We start from the raw sequence: 25,452 nt of genomic DNA on the forward strand, positions 1-25,452 counted from the left end.
TGTAATATTTAACACAGCCCCATGGGCAGGAGGATTACCTGTCTTTTGGATAAAGTCTTTCTATCTTTATGTAACACTATTCATTTGCATTCATGTTTGCCTAGTGAGAGTGCTTTCCTAGGCATTATTGATTCACCTCGCAACCCTGTGACAGCGGGCAGTCTCATTCCTATTTCAGAAATGGGCACATTAATACCCCAATGAGCTATGCCACCTAGCTGCTAAATGATTAGGGATTCGTTTTCTTAACTCTTAGACCTGTGTCTAGGCTTCTGATCTGATTTAAAAAACTTTTTGAATTATGAAGCTCACAGCAATAACAATGGAATTAAAACCTTAACATAAAAAACTTAAGCATTTAAGTTTAGAACCGTAAGTATATTTTCCCCAGCCCTGGTATTTTGAATTTAACCAGGATAATAAGAGATATTAACATTAGTTCTAACCAAGTAAATCAGAAATGGCTGCTTTTTACTTCATTGTGCAAGGAAGAGCTGCTATGGATTTGACTCTTTGGAGGAAAACATCTTTTCTGAGTCCAAACAAATCCAGAAATTAGTTTTGGTAAGATTTTGTCATTGCAAAACTTGTATTGAGCACTTATGTTTCGTCAGACATAAACTAGCTGTTTTACACACATTCTCTCGACTGACGTCTCAGAAACTCTGCAGAGCAGGGCTAGACCCAGTTCTGTGGTTAAGAGCCAAGTGGCCTTGGTGTGCGTCCTGACTTTAATATTGGATTTACTACTTAACCTCTTCGTACTTCAACTTTGTTATCTATAAAACAGAGAAAATAAAAGTACTTCTCTGTGATGCTTAATTGTGTGTATCAATTTGGCTGGACCACAATGCCCAGATATGTGGTCAAACATTATTCTGGATGTTTCTATGAGGGTACTTTGGGGTGAGATTAGCATTGAAATCAATGGATTTGCATCAAGCAGATTGTCCTCCGTGATGTGGGTGGGCCTCACCCAATCAGCTGAAGGCCTGAATAGAACAAAAGACTGACCTCCCCTAGCAAGAGGGGATTCTCCAGCAGATGCCCTCTGGACTCGAGCCACAGCTCTCCAGCCTGATGTCCCACCCTGCACACTTCGGACTTTGCCAGTCTCCATAATTGCATGAGACTATTCCTTAAAATACTTAATAAATCTGTTTTTATATATTTATATATACATCCTATTGGTTGTTTCTCTGAAAAACCCTGACTAATACACTCCTTATAAGGTTGTTTGAGAATTAACTAAGCTAATACATTTAAAAGCATTTAAAGGGGTGTTCTGGTAGATCAAGTCTTGGGTAAATAAATACCGGCTTCTCTTATGAAACCGAGCATGAAAATGAGGCGACTAAAGAAAAGGTTATTGAGTCCAAATACATATTTCAACCATGGAGCCCAAATACATATTCTGACATGATCAGGCTTTGTCCAGGCTTCTCTCCACACCCCCAAAGCTGAAGGGAGCCCCACGTCCAGTGTGTTAGTGCTTGATATGCATGAACAGGCCTGGTGGGACATCCCCTGCTTCAGGGACTGTCTTGACGCTACTGCAGTGTCATGACCACGTTCGATCTCTTCATAATTGTCATTTTATTTACTTGCTGGAGAGAAAAATAACCTTAGATCCTGACTATTACATAATAAAAGCAAGAGAATAGAACCAACTAACAAATGACTGTTAGTTGAAATAATAATAATAAAAGTGCATGAACAAAACTAGTGGCAAAAAATAAGCTAAAAGAAATCCACTAACATGGCAAAGGACCAATGTCTTTACTTGATAAAAAGTTCTCCAAATCAATCAAGGCATATAAAAAAGAAGCATGAACAAAGGGCATGCATTGATACATCACAAAAGTAGAATTACAACTTCTCAGGAAACTCACGCAAAAAAAACAACCTCACTCATAATTCAAAGGGAAAAAGTGTTAATTGCAAAAGTGATGAAATTATGTTTTACTCAATCAACAGGGCTTGTTTGAATGATGATGTTCTGAAATGATGAGAAGGTTGTTGTAAAATGGGCACATATATGTTCCCGTTGGTATGATAAATTGGTACAGATTTTTGGGAAGACAAGTTTTCAAATAAGGATGAAAAGCTTAAAATATTTGTATTATTTGACCTAGCAGTTCAAAAGTCCTGAAGTAATATAGTATATTAAATGATTTCCCATACTGGATTATGTTTCACATCATGCACTCTTTATGATACATATATGTGTAACATCTTTTATCATTGCAATTCAATCACCAATCAATTGTGTTATTATAGTTATTATAGTTAAACATCTGTTCCCCCACTAGCCTATAAGCTTCATGAGAATGGTGGTTGTATCTGTTCTTTCCATTGTGCACCCCATGATGGACACATAGCTCTGCATGGAATGCTCAGTAACATTTACCGAATGGAGGGATGAAGGAATGAATGGACACAAAAGAGTTTAATATGCAAGAATGTAAATATCAGCCTTATTCATGAGAACAAAACACTAGAAAATCTCTAGATTTCCAACTTCAGGAACAGGTTTCTGTGTGGCGTTGTTCACCAAGTTGGTGGTACAACATGCAGCGATTTGACATGTTTACAAAAAGTATACAATATCACATGATTATATTTATTATATATTTACATATTGTATTTAATATATAATAGTGAGTGAAACAAAAACTAAAATTTAAAATTATGTACAATGGAGGATTATCATCCTCAGAAAATTAACAAAAGGAAATTCATTGAACTATCAACAGAACTTGCACTTGGCAAGAGAAAGGAGTTTTTGGGAGTTTTATTTTATTTTATTTTATTTTTTTGGTTTCTTTTCAAAGTCTGGTATATTTACATTTCATTTGATGATGACACTAATTTTATGATAAAAATGATCACCAATGCATTTTAAAAACCCTTATCTGCAGATATAGGAGGGCAAACTAGAATGGTTACCTGATCCCATGATAACTTATATAATAAATGACTAGGCCGGGCGTGGTGGCTCACGCCTGTAATCCTAGCACTCTGGGAGGCCGAGGCGGGTGGATCGCTCGAGGTCAGGAGTTCGAGACCAGCCTGAGCAAGAGCGAGACCCCGTCTCTACTAAAAATAGAAAGACATTATATGGACAACTAAAATTCTATATAGAAAAAATTAGCCGGGCATAGTGGCGCATGCCTGTAGTCCCAGCTACTCGGGAGGCTGAGGCAGTAGGATCGCTTAAGCCGAGGAGTTTGAGGTTGCTGTGAGCTAAGCTGACGCCACGGCACTCACTCTAGCCTGGGCAACAAAGTGAGACTCTGTCTCAAAAAAAAAAAAAAAAATGACTAAAAACATTTGAATCCTGAGTCTTCGGGTCCCTCTGACTTGTTTCCTAAGATTCCTCACAACCTTTCAAGCAACTTAATTAGGTGAATTTCAGTGACTGGTTTGTCAATGTATTATTTTTGTTTCTGTCTGCCAGAAACAACTGCCGAGGGATTGGGGACATTTACCTGTCAGTTCTGATTGGAGCGGAGAGCACCTTTATACCTCTTCGAGTCATCAGGGTGGACTTACCAGAGAAGGTGAGTGAGTTGAGGGCCACGGTGGAGGTGATTTCAGGCGTGAGAAATCATTTCGCAGAAGGACGTACAAAGCTGGAAGACTCCCGCCCACCATTGCCAGGTCAATTTTGCTTAAAAACAAAAAAATTGAACAAACAAAAGAATAAATACAAAAACCATCCATTGGGTTCCTTTTTGGCTCAATAACTATCAAAGAGCTCCCAGCTCAAGTCCAGATTCCTCAGCCTGGGGGATGGCATGGTGCAGATAGATAAAAAGGAAATGGTGTTTGGAAAGGGGATGAATGTATTCAAATCTCAGGTTTTGGTCGACTGCTAGCTGTTGGAACGCAGAACAGATGCTTAACAATTCTGAGCGTCAAATGCCCTGTCTGTGAAATTAGGATAGTACTGTATGGGAAGGAACATTTGGGGATTATAGACCTATGTTTAGACGTAGGATTGTCATGCCCTTCCTGTGTGGTCCCTTCTCCTTCCCATACATGTGTCACTCATGGTGCTTTCTTTATGTTCCCCAAATACTCCATGCTTTTCTCATAAGGGGCTTTGAAATGTTGTTTGCTTAATTAGAAATGGCCCCAATTTTTTCTTCCACCCTCCCACACTTTGTACACTCCTCATCCCCTTCTTGTAGGTGAGACATCCGTCCTCTGTATTAACCTTTTTCTGGCCTGCAGACCAGGAGAGAACCCCCGCCCAAATCATACACTCCCACAATCCTGGGAGTCAGCCCTACAGACTATGAGAGAGAGAGAGAGAGAGAGAATCTTTCAACATTTTCAGGAAAATTGGGTGTTTAAATGTGAAAGACTAAATTTTAAAACTGTAAGAGTGAAAAATAAAGAACTTGTTTATGACACCTGGGGAAAATAGAATTTAGTCAAGGCATAAAACCATAGCCATAGAGGAAAAGATTGATACATTTGACTATGCCCCAAATTAGAACCTTTGTTCATCAGACACAAATCTGACACACAAAACTGAACACAAACTACAAAGAATCGAAGTTATTAGCAGTACATATAACTGACAAAATGTTGGTAATAGTATGCATGAAAAATTCCCCTAGATTAAATAAGAAATACCAAACAACAAATAACAAAATTGACCAAATCCATAAATCAGCCTCCAGAGAAGAGAAAGGACAAATGCCCGATAAAATAAGAAAAGATGCTCCTCTTCATTGGTAATCAGAAAAATGTAAATTAAGTCTACAATAAAATATTTATACCAGTGTTGCCAAATTACAAAATATGAAAATATGTGGAAATGGAGAATGGGCACTTGCATACACCACGCCTGCTGGTTGAAAGCATAAACATTTGCAACAACTTTGGAATGAATTAGGAATTATTTAATAATAATTAAATAATTATTTAGAGAGACCAGCAATTCACTTCTAAGGATTTGTCCTAAAGCAGGGGCCCCCAACCTATGGTGAGTTGTGTAATTATTTCATTATATATTACAATGCAGTAATAATAGAAATAAAGTACACAATAAATGTAATGTGCTTAAATCATCCTGAAACCATCCCCCACCTGGTTCATGGAACAATTGTCTTCCATGAAAATGGTGCCTGGTGCCGAAAAGGTTGGGGACTGCTGCCCTCTTAAACATTGTTAGCACTGTTGTCTCCAGAAGGACATTTAAAAAAACAAAACAAAACTGGAAATATCCAAAAAATCTAACAATAGGCAAATAAATGGGTGAATAAATTGTGACATAGTCATATAATGGAATATCATGTAAAAGTGAAAATAAACAATATGCACATCATAAATCTCACAAAATACTTTGAGCAGAAAGTAAAATAAAAGAAATATTAAAAGAACATGTACAGTATGATTTCATTTATATAAGGCTCCCAAACTTGAAAAGTAAGCTATACATTGCATAAGTAGTACCTGGTAAAATTTTAAAGAAAAGCTAAGATGCAATAATCACAAAATTCATAAGATGATTATCTTTAGGCTCAATGTCAAAGGGTGCATTCAAGGTAGGCTACACAGGAAAGGTTTCAAAATTATTGATGATAGTCTTTCTCTTTTGTCAATTGACTGACATACTATTGTATATATTATTGTTTTATAATTTATAAATCAGTATATTTTTTCATTATGAAATATTACACAGTTATTTTAATGGCAGAAGTACTAGTTAGGTAATTTTGTTGTTTTCTTATAGTATTCATTTTCCTATCAATACCTATTGGTAAATATTGAAACTTTGAAACCAAATAAATTTTTCTATTCTGATCTTCTGAGACCATGGGATGCCCAATGAGTGGATAATTGGACCACTTCCCTTGATGTTTAAATATATTTTATTTAGATTTAAATCTTCTTTCATCAGGACATGTTCTCCATGAATTAAAATTCCTTGAAAGCCATGCTGATCGTAAAAATGGGCAACGAACAGTCTCTTTCAACAAGAGATCATCCTTAATGATCTATAGAACCGTCACTTTTCCTCAACTGCCCTTTGGTAATAAAGTAGACCTTTCCCACGCAACTGATTAAAGCTGGGTAATGGAATAATCTAGCAGTCATGATGTCTGTTGCCCTGCAGAAGTGGATACCTGTTCTATCAGAATGGTTTATATGAAAGTAGCTCTGTTGCTTTGATGAGTCATGTTAAATGTCGGATTAGTTATTTTGTAGAACTAATGGTTAGTACTCTGGTGGTCTCTGCTTGTTCCAATGGTGACGAGGTGAGGCTGGTGTGTTATATTTCATCAGTGACAGAAAATATCTCTCTTGGCTGCTTGAGTCGATCTCTCTGGATATTGCCTAGAGGACGATTGGATGGTCTGGAAATATTATAGAGCAACCAACATGCAATAATTAACACCTTCTGCATAAGTTCAAGTCTAGAAGTAAACCTTAGATCTCAGCTGCTAAATAGAATTCGGCAAGACTCATCTTTCAGCGAATTTGGATCTATTCTTATGAGAGAGTGTGTGACATATAGAATATTACGAAGATAAACACCATTATTAGGCTACTTCTCTGTTTCAGCCAGCCTTGCTTGCAGATACAATGTATCCACAAGGCTTAGTGCTGTGGTTTCCCTGGCTACACATTGGAATCACTTGGGGAGTTTTGGAAAATGTTGTCGAGTGCTCACCCCAGATTAATTGTATTGGGTTTGTTAGTGAGGGGGTTTGGGTATTGGCATATTTTAAGTGTTCTACAGGTGATTCGACTATGCAATCAAGGTTGTAAACAACTTTTGGAGTCAAACTAGATCTAAATTTGAATCTCAATTTTAGCACTTAGCTGCTTGGTTTTATGATTTAGGCCTTTCTCAATTTCTAGTTTTCTTATCTGGAAAAAAGTGGTTAATAATTGCACCAAACTCATCAGTTTGTTGCAAAGATGAAATGAGATAAGACATGCAAGGCATTTAGGACAGTACTTGGCACATAAAAGGTTCAATAAATGTTGGCTATTATTTCCACACTTATTTTATTTACAAATATTGATGGCAGAGGTGCAGAGAAAAGAGAAGACGCTGGAATGAACCAGTCAAAAAGGCTCCAAGAGGAGGTTTGAGTCCCTGCTTGCTTTTGATGAAAGCAAAGCTCCCTCTTTCTGTTGCTTTATGTCTCCTGTGCTGGGGCATCTTTGATAAGAAGTGTAGAAGAAGTCACACTCTTTAATTCCAGACATGAGTTCTAACAGAAGCAAAGACTCCTATGTTCTTTGCATACCAACAGGCTTTCCTGAGGAGGCTCTGAAACTAGGAGGCTTGGACTAACCCAAAAGAGTTGAAGGAAAAGTTCAACGGTCCCTGGCATTCTGCCAATGCAGACAGCACTCCTGGAAATATTTTATCTCTGAAAATAAAAATCAATTTAGTGGACCCGAAGATAATGTAGTATTCACAGACATGTCATTTTTCTTCCAACGTAATTCCCCCCGATGCTGCTAAAGGGTTCAGTTGTCAGGGGCACAATAGAGAAAGCCTTTTTTTTTTTTTTTTTTCTGAGATAAATTATGAATTGGCTTCCACTCCATCAGCCTGGTGCTAATATATCACCAGCCAGCAAGGTCAGGCAAGGCTTCAGTTCACTTACCCCCAAGGTGATAGAATGGTTAACAGCATGGGATTTTGATTACAGAGCTTCAACTTCTGGCTGTGCCCTTGTCTTCATAACATGACACATGGCAGGTTGATTCATCTCTTGGTGCTTCAACTTTCTCATCTGTAAAATGGGGATACTATACCCACCTCACGTGCCCTTTGTATGAATTCAGTGAACTCATCCTTGCTTTTTAAAAGTACTTTGCAGTGTCTGGTATTTTAAAAGCACTCATTGCATAGTTGCTGTTACGAGTATGTTAGTGATTTTGAGAGACCAGCTGAGATTGAAACTGGTGTGTGTGCTCTATGCTTGGGAAGCAGATACTTGTTGCGGCTCTCATTGGTATTATACTTGAGGAAGCATACTAGAAGTGGCAAATCGCCCCCAAACTGGGCTTCAAGGAACTTATTGCCTGGCAGGCAGAATAAAATGCCTACATTTAATGTTTAAGGTTGTAGTGGAAGAAATGCTGGCTAAATTAGATTCAGAAAATCTGGTTCCAATCCTGGTTCTCACAATAACTAGCTATATCGCCCTAGCCAAACAATTTTCATTTTTTCCAGCCTATTTCCTTGGCGATGAAGTGTATTGAGGTTGCAGTAGATGTTAAGGTCAAACCCTGCTTGATTGTGCATTGAAAATGTTTATGGTTAGGGAATCAGTTTTAGTTGTTTAGAATCACCCAAGAGAGATCCCTCTTTGTGGGGTGATTTGAGTGGAGGCTGATAAAGACCAGGCCTATTATTGCCCTGTTATTTAACAACCAAGCTATAGTCACCAAAGGGTAGGGACTTTATCAGCTCCGTGCTGGTTATCCTCCATCGGTTGTGAAGTCCACCCTCTAACCATCTCCACTTTGCACTAAGTGGACCGAAGCACTAAGAGGCTGCAACAGTTGGGCTTTCTTGCTTTCTAGCTCAGTTGAGCCCATGGGAGGAACTGGTAGAAGAATAGACAGGGAGAGGAGAGAGATGTCACAGTGTTTATCCCCAGGTTTCCTTCCTGCCAAGACTATGGTTTAGTATTGTTTGTTTGTTTGGAGACATAGTCTCTCTCTGTCCCCCAGACTAGAGGGCAGTGGTGTCATTTATAGCTCACTGCAATCTCAAACTCCTAGGCTCAAGCGATCCTCCTGCCTCAGCCTCCCAAGAAGCTGGGCATACAGGCATGCACCAGCACATCCAGCCAATTTTTCTAATTTGTAGAGATGGGGTCTTGTTCTTGCTCAGACTGGTCTCGAACTCCTGGCCTCAAGTGATCCTCCCGCCTCGGCCTCCCAAAGTGTTAGGATTACAAGCATGAGCCACTGTGCCCGGCTAAGTTACGTTTACTACAGTCTTGTGCTTATTAGTATAGCTGAGTTCCTCTACCCAAAGCTATAGCTTCCACCAGACAGGTTTATTGTGCAGCTGTAGCTCTCGTCAGGCTTTGGCAATGATTTTCTTCACTTGTCTCTGGGGGAGGGCTCCAGGGATGATATTAACATTCCCCTTGTTGCTGGGTTTGGGATACCTCTGCATTGCCTGTTGATTTTCCACACATTGTAAGGAGTTCATTCATTAAACTCTCATTAATCACCCTTTTTGTATATTCCATCTGTTTTTATTTCAGGGTCCTGCTCAATATCACTATATTTTAACACCTGCAAAGTCTCTTGAATTTAGTAGACATTCAAGACACCTTTTCAAAATGACCCTTTGGCTTATCACGAAATCACCATGTTTGGGTTCTGATATGCTGGCCATCAGAATCAAAGAGGCCAGCATCAAGTATTTTTCTCCTTGATGCAACTTTCCCTTCACCCTCCCCCATCTTTGTTCACTCAACGTCAAATTATTAAGCATCTATTATCTGAAAAAATACATTAAATGTTGAAATAGGTACTGTTAAGAAATTAAGATAAAAATAGTATTTTATATTCACCATTTCCACATTCACCATTATTTTGTCCCAGATTTTATGGTTATTATTTGTGGAAGGGTCAGTATAGCAGAAGAGTTCTCAGTCATAACAGAAGAAAAACTAGAGCATATATTCTTTAAGACATTAATCTGATCCATATGTTTATAGGTGTTTACAGGGTAATAAACTCAACCAAAATGCAAACCAAAAGATGGAACTTCATTTGATAAAGGCCTATTCCAGAAAGTGTGCTTAAATCATAAGCGTAGCATTTAATTTCATTACACATATAATTTGGGAACCTTATGGCAATGTTTCTCAAGCTCTAAAAACAAAAATGCTTCTAAATTTAAAGGAGATTAACTCATATCTCAACATCTCCACTCCTTCCATGAAAGGCTGGAATATTCATCCAAAGTAGTTTTTCCTCTTTGAAAAATGTTTTTTCAAGTTTTATGTTTCATTTTAAGAACTCAACAATGATAACATTGATAACAAGAATAACATTGCTACTTCCGTACTACCACTAATCCCAGCATGCCAGCTCTCTGCCGCAGTACATGTTACCATAACCCCCATCTTACAGATGAAGAAATTAGAGCACATGGTGGTGAAGCAAGGACCACATTCATTCAACTTGTCAGTGGTAGATCCAGAATTCAAACCTAGGTTTCCGTATGGATAATAAAAATCTTACTTTTACTTGCAGTCTAGACTGCTCCCCATTCTAATTGAAAATGGTATTTGTCTGAATTTTTAATGCTGCAGTGACTAATAAACTTCTATCCAAGAAAGATCAATTGGCATTTGAACCCAGGAGAGTTACCGAATGCACCAACACTTTTCAGATCTTTCGACACAGACCAAACCATAAACCTGTATGTCCATGTAACAGTAAACAGAAGTTGATTGGCAGAAGTAAATTTGGTTCTAAGGAAGGAGGAGGAAGTTGCTGTTGAAAGTCTATAAGACCTTTTCATGGACCTCATAAGAAATTCCATTATTCCAGAATTCTAACATGATTGAAAACCCAGGGCATCAGTCACTTTCAGAAGCTAATCATATTCTTAACAGCCAGAACAGTGTGACTTTGGCTCAAGACAGGTCAAACTTGTTTCTTTTCCTTTTGGTGAGGGTCGAGGTGGGGCAGGGAGTGATTTAACTAGATTGAAAACAGCTATGAATCTGAAAGGTACTTGAATAAAACTTTGCTACCAGTCCAACCTATGTCTTCATTATGAAGGTCATTTTCAAAGTTTCTGCACATTTTGTTTTCACCCAGTAAGAAGAGACAACAGGCTGTGGTTTTTCTATAGCACTGTCTCATGCTAAAATTGTCTTGGCATGCACAGAGGATATTTGTTGAACCTAATTGAACTTGTTGCTTTGCAAGGCCAAGCCTGAACACCCAAAGGGAGCTATACAACCCCAACATGCTGAAACCAGGAGAGAAGGTGTTAAGAAGCTCACAAATTATTCGGCACGTATGAGGTTAGGGCATCACACACTGGGTTAACTGTACATGTAACAACTTATATTGTTTATTTATATTTTGATAAATAAATTACCCCTTGAAATATCCAAGCCATTTATTGAGTCATTTCACTTCCTGTGGTGGCCATGATATCAGATATTATATTACTATAGGAACACAGAGACAAAAAGGGACATTGTACAGAGACCTGATCACATCTTTTCTATTTTTGGGGTTTAGGTGCAGAAGCAATCAACTATCTGCCAGTTCATATGTAAAATAATGCATGCAAATAATGTGTGTGTCTAGTACATAAAATTTCCCCCCTTTCTTTTATGGTAATAGTTTGAGATCCTTCCTTTTTCTAGCCCTCTTCCAACTTGCTTATTTCTCACTCTTGATTCAACTTTGCTTTTTCATGGCTCTGATCTCTGTACCATGGGACGCCATCCTAAGACATTGTTTATTGAACTGTGCCAGGTGCTAGGTATACAATAGTAAACTCCCTTCATAGAATTTATTCTCTGGTGGTAGAGGCAGAATATTAAACAAATATTTATGCAACTAAATGTGTAATTACAGACTTACCTTATAGAATGATATCTTTGTTAAGGACGTGTTAAAGTTATAAGTTGCAACTTTTACAATTATACACACACGCATTATGTATATAATTAAAATTTATAAAGATATAAGCTATTTTGGAAAGGTACACCACTTTCAGCTCAGTGAAACCTTTCTTTCAATATAAATTGTCATACACAAAGCACATACTATAAGAAGTTATATTTGGACATCACAGTCGATCTTCTCCCCATGAGAGTTTCTGGTAAGAGAATGTCATGTGTAACAAATTTGAATTATGTTCAATGTTTAGATGAACCCCAAATATTTTGCATATGCCAAGTGAGAAGAATGAAGATATAGCATCTGACACTCATATGTTCTTTTTACGTAAGTGTTATTTTTGTGTATTCTAAAGCACTTTTGTGATTAGCATTTATTTTGCTTTAAAGGTTATTTCTGTGCTATAACTTTATTTTTAAGTGCAGTCTGAGTGAAAGATAGCTACGAGTTCCCCCAAAATGGTGGGACATTTGTACAGGAGAAACAATTCTACTTCCAAAGAATCTCTCTTGCCTCTCACTGCTTTTCCAGCTATTACCCACAGTCAACTCTTCTTTCTCCCCTGACCAGTAAAATCTTCATTCGATTACATTCCACATGCAGACTATTTATTTGCTTTCAAGCCATTGCTTGTTCCTTCCTTTCTTATCATTCAGTTCCTATATATCATTCCCAGCCATACAAATTATTTGGATATATTGATTGGGCACAAAATAATTTTTTCCCCATTAAAATCAATGCATTATTTTATTTCATATTTTTCCATTTAGTGGCAGGGTTTCAGTAACTAATTAAAGTTATTAAGCAAGGCCTAGGTGTGTAGGAAATGCAGTTTTTAAGACCACATAACAGGATACCTGCCTGCTTCTGAGTGATAATAGGAAGGTCCCTGGGAGACAGACATCCCATTTGAACTGAGACTTGAATACTAAGTGAGATGTAAACAGAAGACCAGAGCGACAGTAAAGGGAATATGTGCCTGGCCCTTCAGTGGGGGAGGGCTTGACCTGACTAAGGAAAGGGGAGTGTAGCCTAGAGCGTGCACAGTGAGTACGAGGCAAACCGGCACAGAAGCAGGCTGGAGGTGCAGTGATGCTGCAAAGTATCAAGATCGTGTTTCCTTTCCCAAAAGCCCCTTCTCGGCCACTCTGTTCATACGGATTGGGGGAGAGAAGGAGGGGTGATGCAGGGTGACTAAGAAGGAAGCTGCCGGTAGAGATGCTGGTGGCTCGATCTAGGCTGGTGACAGAGATGATAGCAAAAAAAAAAAAAAAAAAAAAAAAAAAAAAAAAAAAAGGATGTGATTGAAAGGTACATTTTAATGTTTTAGAGACATGAATTTCTGAATAATTCTATATAAGGGTAGAAATAGAGGGAAACATTTATGCTCACTTTCCCCAGAGTTTGACCCGTATCCTTAGAATCCAGACTTCCATCTCACTGTCTCCAACTATCTTTAAGTTAATGATATAAGATCAAATTTTTACTATAAGCTAGGGTACCATCCCAGCTGCTTTGCATACATTCTATGATAGAATTTTCACTACGGTCTTTGTGGCTTAGTAACATTTCTATTTCACAGGTAAGTTAAATAACTTGAATGAGATCACATGATCAGTTAGTGGGAGGATTGAAATTCAAAGCCAGGCAGTTTGACTACAGAGACCTCCCCCAAGGAGCTCTAAGTCCCCCTATCTCTAATCTCACATCCAATTAAAAACTTAACTATTACATCCTACTGCTTCAGGTAGGAGTAAAATATAGGCTGGGAACTTTCTATATATTTTAATTTTCTATAGGCCCCCTGTCTTTCAGAAGCAAAGACAACGACATGTTGACTGCGCCTCTAAATGCTGCAGTGCTGAGAAATCTCCAACTCTCTAAATGTCATCTCTTCAAGTGCCTGGAAAGCTGATTGCAAAATGGGAATCCTTTGCTTGTGATCAGTGTTAAATTAATTCTTAAAGGAGTTGCTTGCAACTTCAGAATGATTTCCAGCTGAAGAAAAGTCCCCAACATCCTGTTTTCTCCTTGACAAATTCAGCTGCAGAAAAAGAGAGGAACATGCAAACATCTGTGGTGACATTTTACCTTTATGACAGACACCAAAGAAACGTTTTGAAGACAATGATGACAACTGAGCAAAAACATTAGTCCATAACAGATTCGTTCTTAGTGCAAACTGTGGCTTTCACATACTTGGACGTTCAGACACCAAAATATCATCTTGGTGTTTCCTGTAAAAAGGAAAATTCTGCATGGCGAGACTGGGGCACTTTTGAGAGTTAACAGAGCCTCTAACTGGATGGACAATAGGAATAAACCAGGACTAGTCTAGGCAAACTAGAATGCGTGAACACTCACCTAAGGGTACAGTTGCCTTATACCAGAGCACCATTTGTGGTTAGTGCACAGTTCTTACCATAGTTTTTGTCTCGAATTATCAGTATAAAAATTTTTCTTTTATACTTGAATTCTCCTGGACATAATCTCAAATGTTTCATCTCATCCTCTCAGAATAATTTTCTTTATCGTGTTATGCATTGTGTCATTGCAAAAGCAAGTGGTAGAAGTGGATGGAAAAGTCTCAGGATGAAGAGTGTGGGGTTTGAAACCTGACAGATCTGTCCCCAAAACCAGTCCCACCATGAATTTATTGGGTGATCTTGGCAACACAGAACTCAACTGAATGTCAAGTTACATGTCTATGCTACATGCATGACCCTGATTCCTGACTGGTATTAAAGAATCTGACAGTTTGAAGGTTTTCAATTCTTATGGATATTATTACAATGTTACCATTATCTTTTCTTCCTATATCTTACTTTTTGGCAACAGCGATTGGAGGTAGATTCCTTTTCTCTATTTATGGATATAATTTAACATGTCTAGGATTAGTATGCGCTCAAGAAATATTGAGCTATATATCAATCAGCACATGCTTGGTTATATACAACAAAGAATCAACTAGCAATGGATTTGAGAAATATAGATGTATTTCCTCGGGAAACAGAATTCCAGGGTTGGGAAATCCAGGGGTGATACACTTGCTCAACGATGCTAAGGGCCCAAGACTTTTACAACTGTGCACAGCACAGTTTTTAGCAGGAAGCAGGTCATGGATATGGCCTCCTTAGAAGGCGTTTGTCTTCTCCACATACCCAGCAACATCTGAAGTCACCTATGTGTGTACGGAAGTCGTCACTCTCATGTAGGGAATTAATTGGCCCTGCAGATGGTCCTCCAGTTCTCCCAGGCATCGTTATCCAAGTTGTTCTTTATCCAGACCTCCCCAACTTCTTTGGATCATTAGTGGAATGAAATATTGATCCCTTTAGCTCTCAGTATATCCACATGGGGTCTGAAATGTCCAAGTCCCCTGTGTAAGTTGCTTCTAGACTTGAGCAGCCTTACTCTAACTTAGTAAGAAAAAAAGGTAAAAAATTATAATTTTAATGTGTTCCATAAATGAAAAAATTTAGATCATAGGCAAATGCAAAAAAGGTACCAATGTAAGCTGGGCGTGGTGGCTCACGCCTGTAATCCCAGTGCTTTGGGAGACCCAGGTGGGACGATCACTTGAGGCCAGGAGATCAAGACCAGCCTGGGCAATGTAGTGAGACCTCATCTTTAAAAAAGAAATTAGCTGAGTGTGGTGGCATCGGTCTGTAGTCCCAGCTACTTGGGAGACTGAGGCAGGAGGATTGTTCGAACACAGGAGTTTAAGGTAGCAGTGAGCTATGATTGTGCCACTGCACTCCAAATAGTCTCAGGGTAGAAAATGGTATTAATGAAGAAGATTACTTCATACACTTCTGATAGGAGTATAATTTTGTCCAAACACTTTGGTAAACAAGTTGATATTTTAATGTAAGCTTAATATTTGCATATACTTCACAACTTAGCAATTTTACTCCAGGGAAATTTTATCCTATGTCCTCCTGGAAACATGTACGAGAACAAGAATGCCCAGAGTGGCATTATCTAATGTGAAAACAAATACACAAGAAAACAAACCTGGAAACAGCTTAAATTCCAGAAGAAGAAAATAGGTAAATTAATTGTGGTGTGATCATACAATGGAATACCATGAGGCAATGAAAATGCTAAACAAATCCGTATGGGTTTGACTTAGGAGCATAATTTTGGGGGGAAAGTCCCAGAAGCAAGATATAGCTTGAAATCATTTTTAAAAAGTATGTTAACAAATAAAGCTAAACTCTGTGTGTGTGTAAGAACCATTCACTTTAAATCAAGAAAAATCATAATACCCCTGTTCTCTCCACCTCCACCATCCTGAATCCCTGAAAACCACTGATGTTTTCTCCATTTCCATAATTTTTCCATTTTTAGAATGTTATATAAATGAAATCATATGGTATATGATCTGTTGGTATTGGATGTTTTTAACTCAGCATAATTTTCTGGGGATACATCCAAGTTGTGTGTAGCAATAGTTTGCTTCTTTTTATTGTTGAGTACCACTCATCACAGGAGTGTACTGCCGTTTAAATATTCACTCACAGAAGAGCATCTAGGCCATTTCCAGGTTGTGGCTACTGTGGATAATGCTGTCACGAACAGTCCTGTGCAGGTCACCTGTGGACATAAGTTGTCATCTCACTAAAATGTCCTGAGTGCCACTGTTGGGTTGTGTGGCAGTTACAGGTTTAATTTTAAAATAAATAGTCAAAGAATTTTCCAGATTGGCTGTATCATTTTATATTCTCATCATCAATGAATGAGCTACCTCATTTCTTAACTTCCTCACCAAAATTTGATGTTGTTCCTTTTTTATTAGATTTAGCCATTCTGATAGGTATGTAGGAATATATTATTATGGTTTCTAGTGGCTCATAAAGTTGAACACATCATAGTGTTTTTATAATTCTTTCAATAACCACAGGGTGAATAGTGATTTGCCTTCTTTTACCTGATAATTTGTTCCTTCTCTCAGTTTTTCGTGTGTCAGCCTTGACAGAGATTAATCAATTTCATTGACCTTTTCTGTGTTGAAAAATGCTTTTATTCATTTTCTTTTTTTTTTTTTTTTCCTGTCTTCAATTTCATTGACTTCTGCTCTTTATTGTTTTCTTCCTTCATTTTTCCTTTCTTCTGGTTGCTGGGGTTTCATTTGTTCTTTTTATCCCCAGTATTTTGTATTTTAGTTTCTTTTCTTTTCTTTTTTTTTTTTTAGACAAAGTCTCACTCTGTTTATCTGCCTGGAGTGTAGTGGCATCATCATAGCTCACTGCAGCCTCAAACTCCTGGGCTCAAGGGATCCTCCTGCCTCAGCTTTCCAAAGTGCTAGGATTACAGGTGTAAGCTATTGTGCCCAGCCCCGTTTTTTAGTTTCTTAAGGTTGACGCTTAGAGTACTGATTCGAGACCAGTCTTTTTTTCTAATATAAGCATTTAATGCTTTACATTTCCCTTAAGAACTTCTTTTTTACTACATTTTACAAATTTTGATATGCCAAGCTTTCATTTTGTTCAAAATTATTTCTTATTTCCCTCCAGACTTTCTATTTGACCCACGGAAATCTTACAACAACATTGTTTCATTTCTAAATACTGGAACAATTCTCAATATCTTTCTCCTACTGCTGTCTAGTTTAATTATATTATAGTCAGAATATATATTCTGTATTATTCCAAGTATTTTAAAGTTTTCAAGTTTTTGTGACCCAGAATATGGTATATCTTGTGAATGTTCCATGTAAACTTGAAAAAAATGTGTATTCCACTCTTGTTTGTGAACTGTTCTATAAATGTAACTTAGGTCAAGTTGATTGATAGTGTTCTATGTTCTTATTGTGTTTATGTCTACTTTTTCTAATATTTACTAAGAGGGGAGTGTTGAAGTCTACAAATACAATTTTGGATTAGTCACTTCCATCACTTTTTGCTTTTTGTATTTTGGATTTTGTTGTCAGGTGTACACACATATATGGTGGTTTTGTTGCTTTATATGAGAATGTTCCTAAATGATATTTTTGATGGATATAGAATTTTAGGTTGACAGTTCCTTTTTTTTTTCCAGCACTTTAAAAATATTTTTGCTCTCTTCTGGTCTCCATTCTTTGTGATGAGATATCTGGAAGTCATTTGCATTTTGTTTCTGCCTTCAAATTTTTTTCTTTGTGGTTTTCAGTAGTTTGATTATGATTTGGGGGGAACATTGCTTACTTTGAGTTTATTCTGTTTAGGGGATCACTTAAATTTTTGATGTTCTAAATGTATGTCTTTCACCTATTTGGGATGCTTTTTAGCCGTTATATTCTCAAATACTTTTTTTCTGCACCAATTTCTTTCTCCTCCCCTCCTGGAGCTTCAGTGATACCAATGTTCTTTTTCAGGCTGGAAGTAGAAGAAAGGATGGATGGATGGATGGATGGAAAGAACGTGAGCAGGTGAATGAAGGGTCAGGTGAAAATGCCTACCTGAAGCTGCTTGTTTGCTGCGTGCAAAGTGAGCTGAAAACAGCTGACCTGTATGAAGTTGTTAAAGGAATTAGCAAACAGCCCTGGCCCTCTGCACGTGTCCTTAGAAATAAATATGGGAGGAACTGAACTGAGGAGGCCATTTTCTCCTTTAGATTTTGGTCTCTCTCCTTCTCTCTAAACGCTGTATGTTTCGGGTAATTCGTTCTTTCTTTATTCCTTCGTTACTAAACTCAGGAGCAAAAAGCAGCCCTGATGTGATTCAGGAGTCCACGCGCTGAACGTTTTTGTGGTCCCGACTACAAGGGGAGTCATCCCCGTAAGGGACAGTCCCCCCACTGCTTTGGGAAAGGGACTGACTGGTGTGGTTTCAGAGGGGGATTTCTAACATGGGGTGGGAAATTTATCTGCATGCTTTGCAACAACTCTTAAAGGCTGCTGAGTGTTGTGTCGAACCAAAAGCTTTACAACTCTAATGCACAGTAAGACAGCATTGCCCCAGGTTCCCAGATGAGGGCACGCTAGATTTAGAGCTCTGGGAACAAATGGGGAAGACTTTTAAGAAGAATCTTAGGCAGGGGGTTCTAGTGCCCCTTGCCGTGTTAACTACACGGAGCCTGGTGGGAACAGCACTGACTCCCTTGCATGTTGCTACGGATTCTAATCCGTTGGAACCGGCTCCTCCTCCTCTGCTGGAGGAGCCGGCATCCCCTGCCGTAAAATTCCCAAATCCTGAGCTATTCTCTCCACCATCGCCTTCTGCAGCTCAAGGGGAGAAGCAGCTACCTCCTTCTCCTCTTTCTCCTCCTCCTCCTCTCAAAAGGGATCTCTATTCCTCCCTTGGTAAGCGGCCCACCTTTCAACATTGCCTACAAGACAGCCAATCTTTAAGGAGACGAGATTTGCTAGAATGGAAGAAGCAGCTACCTCCTTTTCTTCTCCTCCTTCTCCCCCTCCTCTCAAAAGGGATCTCTATTCCTCCTTTGGTAAACCACCTGCTTTTCAACATTGCCTACGGGACAGTCAATCTTTAAGGGGACGAGATTTGCTAGCATGGGAGAAGCAGCTACCTCCTTTTCTTCCTTCTCCTCCCCCTTTCAAAGGTGGATCTCTATTCCTCCCTGGGTTAAACCACCCGCTTTTGAACATTGCCTACGGGACAGTCAATCTTTAAGGAGACGAGATTTGCTAGAACAATAGAATCTTTCAACTACCCAGCCTTTTCATTAGGGGCCACTGCTCGGGTACATCCAATATAACCCACACCTTTACAATGGACGACTAATTCGCCCATCTGGATAGAGCAGTGGCCTGTAAAGCAGGATAAATTGAAACGTTTAAAATTTCTTGTCCAGGACCAACTTAAAGTGGGACACACAGAACCTTCCCTAAGTGACGAATACACTCTTGTATTCGTCATACCTAAAAAGAACAATAAGTGGCATTTACTATAGCACCTAAGAGCTCTTAATGCTATTAGAGTCTCAATGGGACCTCTACAACCCCGGCCATCATTAATGCCAATAAATTGGCCTTTGATTGTAATTGATTTAAAAGATCACTTTTTCACAATTTCTCTAATGAAAGACCAGGAAAAATTTGCATTTTCTGTTCCCACTTTAATAATGCCCATGCAGTCGACAGGTATCACGGGGAAGTCCTTCTGCAAGGGATGTTAAATAGTCTCACTATTTTTCAATATGTTCATCAAGCCCTACCTCCTTCTCGGGGCCAGTTCCCATCCCCTATCATCTACCACTGTATGGATGATGTATTAGCAGCTCCTGCTCGAGCAGAATTACTACCTTTGTTTGCCTGTGTACAAACATACACTGCCGTCCATGGGCTGCAAATTGCCCCAAAGTGCAACTTACCCACCCCTGGGGCTATCTTGGTTATCTGCTTTTTTCCCCTCACTCACTGTGACCTCAACAAGGCAGTCTCCTTGCCTTCTACCCTGACGCTACATTCATTACAACTTTCGGGACATGTGAATTGGCTATGTCCCACTTTAGGAGTTACTAACCAACAAATACATTGTTTTACTAATAATACATGAAAGGGTGATCCAGATCCATCTTCACCTTGTTCACTAACGTCTCTTACAGGAATTCCAAGCTATCAATGTCCCAGACAAACCTGTTTTTATTTGTCTTCAACACTCCCCCTCGCCCCCATCTCCAAATGCTCTTACAGGCCAATTAACACCTCATATGGCTATTTCTACCTCACACTCTCTCCAAACCTTTTCTCCCCTTCTAGATCTCTTTCCCCATTTGATTATTAAGGGACTCTGTCACACACAACAATTACTCGGGTTAGATCCACACATTGTATATCTCCCTATTCCTAAAAACTACTTCTAAGCAACTTTACATAATTTACTTGGCAATCGGCCCTTGCAAGTTATGTAGATTGTTTCCTTCTGTTACCCCTCCAACAAGCTTCTCTCCCCTCTCTCCTTGCTTCCTGGACAACCACTTAGAAAACTGCCCCCCTACACCTCTTCCCGCTGCCTGGGCATGGAAAGATGGTGATTGGAAATATTTATCCACCTCTAGCTTTCCCTCCACTCAATAAACAGAATTAGGGGCGCTTATATTAGCTCTAAAAACATTTTTCACTAGAACTCCTAAACATCATCACTGATCCCGTTATATATTCTGTTATCCATGTCAAAAATGGTATCATTAAGGATATACCTAATTAAACTTCAACAATTCCCTATTCTACAGAGCTTATTAGATATCTGTGTGACACCCCCTCTTTGTTTCTCATTCATGCTCACACCCCTTGGCCTGGACCTGACAGAAGGAATTAATGCCACTCATCATCTCGTTTACTACCACGTATATTCCACTAATGCCTTTAAATATGCCATAATGTCCGTCAGTTCTTTCACCAAAACGCTTGAATGCTTATTAAAGTTTCCTGTTACCCAGAAACAAGCTGGTCACTTAACACGTGCCTGCTCAGCTTGTCAGGCTGTTCAAGGTATGCCTTTATCACCTGGGGTTAACCCTCGGGGCCTAACTCCTAACTCCCCCTGGCTGGATGTTCCTCATCTCCCTGCCTTTGGGCGCCTTCAGTGTCTACTTGTAACTGTTCACACGTGGGAATGCCCCATACCACCCCATCACGGGGTGAGCGTGTCTCCCTGCTATGGCTCATTTGTTAAACCCCATCCTTATCCAGGGCTTCCTCATACCGCAGAGACTGATAATGGACCTGTTACACCGCAGTTGCCTTTCAGACCACTTTACAGGACTGGAACATTCTCCACATCACTGGCACTCCCATAACCCTATGGGACAGGCAGTTGTTGAGCGGACCAACCAAACCTTAAAAAATTACTTGGAAAAACAAAAAGGGGAGTACCCTGCTCCTCCACAACAAAGAGTAGCAAACGCATTATACACTCTCAATTTTCTGACTTTGTCCAGCCTCCAGCTGCCCTCCACCACGGCCCTTCCTTACACCTCTGTCCCAGATCCCAGCCCAAGCCCCAACAGACAGTGTGGGTGCAGCAATGGGACCGTGGGACTCCGCAGGAACCTGGGACGGCCCTTTTGGTGTGTTAACATGGGGAAGAGGATATGTTTGTGTTCAAACTTCTGCAGATCCTAAGTGGTTCCCTTCCAGACAAGTTTGCCGATCTTGTGAGCTGGGTTCCACAAACGAAATGTCTCTCCCTGCAGCCGCTGCCGATGGGGGTTCTCCCGAGACAGACACGTAACACCATGAGGGCGCCCAGAATCACGTGGGGTCAAATGAGACACCAACAGACACAGGCCTCAGTTATGATGACACAATTGAAGGCTCCTCCTACCCCGGGAACGCGCTTTTCTGGCGTATTTGGCTATTGTTGCCCGTAATAGCAGCCAGATACCCCGAGGGCTACTTTGCAGCCCTTTTCTCCTTTGATTTCTCGCAGACAGTACAGCCACAGTTTACTGGGCTCATGTCTTAAACCCACCCGTGTTTAAGCCCCTAACACGGGGGGGATTCGGAGACCCCTCTGTCTACCAATGACTCAGCATGGACTGGAGGGGCATGGTTGCCTCCACGTTCCTGGCAGAGAAACGGAACAGACTGGCTTAATACCACAGTAAGTGGTTTATCATCCCTCTAATCCTCCCGTGTGTGTTACCAATTTGCAGCATACAACAGGGTGCATTCCCGTGACCACGCAAAAATATCTATTATCAACCAGTCGTGCTTGGTCTTGTCACTTTCTGTCTCTTATACTTTCTGGTACGGATTTGCCAATTGATGATCTTCCAACGCCATTTTGAAGAGACACTGGCTGAAGCTTGATCTTTCTCCTACTCATACTCCATCTATAATTTTAAATATACAAAAAGCGGGGGACACATAGGGGCTGGGCCTAGAAGAAAGGATGGATGGATGGAAAGAACGTGAACAGGTGAATGAAGGGTCAGGCGAAAACACCTGCCCGAAGCTGCTTATTTGCTGAGTGCCTAGTTCAGCTGAAAACAGCTGACCTGTATGAAGTTGTTAAAGAAATTAGCAAACAGCCCCTGGCCCTTTGCACGTGTCCTTGGAAATAAATATGGGAGGAACGGAGCTGGGGAGGCCATTTTCTCCTTTAGACTTTAGTCTCTCCTCTTCTCTGTAAATACTGTGCGTTTCGGGTAATGATTCCTTCTTTCTCATTCCTTCACTACTGAACTCGGGAACAAAAAGCGGCTGCAATTATTAGATCTTTCATATTGTCCTGCTGGCCTTTAAGATAGTTCTGTTTATGCTTTTTAAATTTTTTTTTTTCTGTTCAGATGGGATAGTTTTAAATCCAAAGGCTCCCTCCTTTACTATTAATTTGCTATTGATCATAAGCACTGCCTTTTTTTTTTTTGCTTTATTTTGTTTTTAAAATTTCCACTTCTGTTTAGAGTATTATTCCTCATTGAGACTTTCTATCCTCTTATGTAACAATCGGTCATCGCTGTTTCATGGGGCGTGTCTATAATGACACCTTTGCCTGATCCTGTGGGTTGTCTTGGGATTGGAGTCTGTAGATCATCTTGTTCCTCAATTGTCGAGATCGTACTGGTTTTTTACGTGTCCAGCAAATTCCAGTGCTTTCCCGGCCATCTTGAATATTTGGCTATGAGGATCTGGTTCCTGTTAAAATCCTCTGGACAGCGTTGACATTTTTTATTTAGCAGATAATAACTTGGTTAGGCTCAGATCACAAGTCCTGACGGGGCCTTCTGTGGGCTGTGGTTCTGAAGTCGGCTCAGCTTTCAAAGGCTCTGATCAGCTGCAGGTGCCTTCAGTCCTCCCCGTGTTTGTGGCACCCAGAGACCAGTATGGGTCCCGGGCAGTGTTACTACTCTGTAGTTTGGCTTTCAAAGCGTTTTCTGTGTTGTGTTAGGTCAGTTCCAGACAGACGCTCGGTGGTGAGGCCAGGATAACAAGTACACATTCGTAGTGGATCTTTTTCCCATCCCTGTCTCTCTCTGATGTCACCTACATTCATGGACTCCCGTGGGTCGCTTTTCCTGGTCTTTTTGACTAGAAAACCTGGTTTTTAGACTCATACTGCCACATACTTCCTCTAGCTAGATTCCCGTAAGGCTCAAAGCAGAACAGAAATAACATACCTTCACTCTCTTCAGAACACAAGGGCTTTTTCTCTCAATTCCTCTGGTTAGAAGGATTTCATCTTGCAGTTGTTCAGGGTCTCTGCAGGGCTGCTGCTCTTGCTGCCACTGCCAGAGAGCAGGTTCCTGGTGAAGCTTGTGTTGGGGGCAGAGTCTGGAGAGCAGAAAGGGGCAGACGCCCCACGGGATTCTTCCCGCCTTTGCTTTCTTCCACGCTCCCCCTGTCCATCCTCCAGCAAGAAAAAGTGTTTCTCTTGGAGCTTTCTCTATCCACATACACTGTGCTGTTCCGGGGTCTGGGATGCTCTCACATATCAGCCCAAATACAGGAGGAAGAAAACCTTCAGAAAATCTCTAGCTTATCAGTTATACTTTGAGTTTTAATTTCCTTCCCCAATTTTCCTGAAACTTGCTTTCCGGAATCATCACAGTTTCTCTATTTGGGGTTTTCAATTGTAATCAACAGTGGAGATAGGGTGGATGTTCTTACTCTGGGATCAGAAACCCTCATTTCTTTTTTTAAAAACAGCCTGCGGTGCCTCTAATGGAGATGAAATGAACAGAAATTAGGAATTGATAGCTTAGCATATTTTTACTGTTGGACAAGTATCCCTTACTGATCGTGTGCTATTCCAACTGATGAGTTGCTTTCAGTGATATTAAAGGACTACGTTCTGAAAAGTACTGAGGGCTTTATCGAGCACCTTCTCGGGTTTAAGGTTGCTAAATTGGTCTATAGGTAGTCACACGAGCTACTTGAGCAGACATTGCCCTCTGGTACTTGGATGAGTTGAGAGAGACTGGCTCTGCAAACACTGAAACGTCTCTCTACCTTCTCTGGTGTTCTCTTTGCAGTCGGCTTCCTGTGTTCCAGTGTATTTCACTCATGAGTAGGGTGACCATATAATTTGTTCAATTCGGGACACTTTTGAGAATTTAAAAGAAGACACTAATTAGGTGGAAGGCTGGGGAAAACAGGTGTAAACTGGAACTAGCTTTGGGAAAAGCAGAACACGTGGTCATCCTACAATAACTGTTTTTATTTCAGATCATTCTGAGGCTAGCTCTCAATTTTACCCACTTGAAAATATTTCTACTTAATTAAAGGATAAATCGGGCCAGGACATTACTCTTAACATCATGGCGCCTTCAGAGGTGATCCAGTGGGTAGTCAGATAAGAAACAGCTGTCAAGTTAAAGCAGCGCTAGCAATACCCTTATTTCCTTCTCGGCACCTAGGTCTAGAAACACCTACATTTTGAAGAAGGGGGAAACATTTCCCTTTGATCCTTTATCCAAAAAAGTGCCAAAGAGAGCACTCTAATGCATGCATGCTCTCCCTCTCTCCCTCTCTCCTGTAATTACAACTCTCAATACATTCGAGTCTTACAATTCTTACCAGTTTCATACGCTTTCACCCTGAATCATTGAGAGGTAACAGAATTAAATCAATGCTTGAATTTGAAACCAGCAAAACATTGTGTTCTGACTTGCTCTAAAAAGAAAAACCAACAACTTTGGTTTATTATGAAGGGAGCACATTCTCTTCTCTCTCTCTCTCTCTCTCTGAACATTAAGATACAATCACAGAGGTGGGCTGGGGGGAGGTCAGGCTTTGGAATATTTCTCTTTGCTGAATAAGTGACAAAAGTTAAGCAGTAATTTAGGAAACTTAAACGTGACAGTGGATGATAGATGGAGGCCAGCGGGGCTGCAAAATGAGAAACA

The sequence above is a fragment of the Eulemur rufifrons genome, chromosome 14 (assembly GCF_041146395.1).
Source record: "Eulemur rufifrons isolate Redbay chromosome 14, OSU_ERuf_1, whole genome shotgun sequence".
Classification (NCBI taxonomy): Eukaryota; Metazoa; Chordata; class Mammalia; order Primates; family Lemuridae; genus Eulemur; species Eulemur rufifrons.